The sequence below is a fragment of the Pyxicephalus adspersus genome, chromosome 12 (assembly GCF_032062135.1).
Source record: "Pyxicephalus adspersus chromosome 12, UCB_Pads_2.0, whole genome shotgun sequence".
Lineage (NCBI taxonomy): Eukaryota > Metazoa > Chordata > Amphibia > Anura > Pyxicephalidae > Pyxicephalus > Pyxicephalus adspersus.
This window is the reverse complement of record NC_092869.1, coordinates 19,040,948-19,041,811: the sequence shown is the minus strand read 5'-3', so window position 1 is coordinate 19,041,811 and position 864 is coordinate 19,040,948.

Here is an 864-nt window from a genome sequence, read left to right as displayed (position 1 = left end):
ACACACACACACACACACATATACATATATATCTATAAGAAGCAAACAAGAACGTGTGTGTGCTTGTGACTTTTGTGGGAAAATCTAGTCTGATGGCAAAGCCGGGGCTTCGCCCGCGGAAAGTCGCAAGATTTAACCCCAGGCAGCTCCTCCGATCAGACATCGTAAGCCTTTAGTTAACTCAGTTAACTCTTGCCCAAGAGGAAAGTCAATTTAAAATATGCTTTTTTCTTAGCACATATAGATGTTTTAAACATTTGAACAGCACAAACATTTTTTTCTAGGGCTACGGGTAATATGTGTGCCATTAGAAAGAATGCTTTTTTAGGGGAACAGTGACTTTTAATGCAACCTCGCCAGTGTAAAACTGCCAGGGATGCGCGGCTCCAGCAGCGAATACCTCGCGAATACGCCGGTGCCTGAAATTTAGTTGGTAAATTGAGCGAAGGCTTCTAATTTTGGATCGCGAATACGAATGCGCGACCGAGCCTCTGATTTTGCTTGGTGAATCAGGGCCTTTGTCTCACAGCCCACCATCTCTTCCTCCTGCTGTTACTGCTGCCGCCTGCCCAGTACCCAGCTGTAGATGCCAGTTAATAACCCTGTCCATGACGCATTTTACAAAGTTCCAGCTGGCATTTAAGAAAAGGCAGTCCCCTACACAGCAATGTCTCCAGTAGCTAAAGCTTCTACACTGTCCATATAGGTAATGGCCTCACACACTAATGCCGTCCTTGCTCAGTCTCAGGGCCCACCATCTGTTTCTTCCAATAGCCAGCTCTAGGTGACAGTTAACAATGCCATCCACACTTCTCAGGGCCCACGCCTCCTCCTCCTGCTTTAACTGATGCTGCCGCCTGCCCA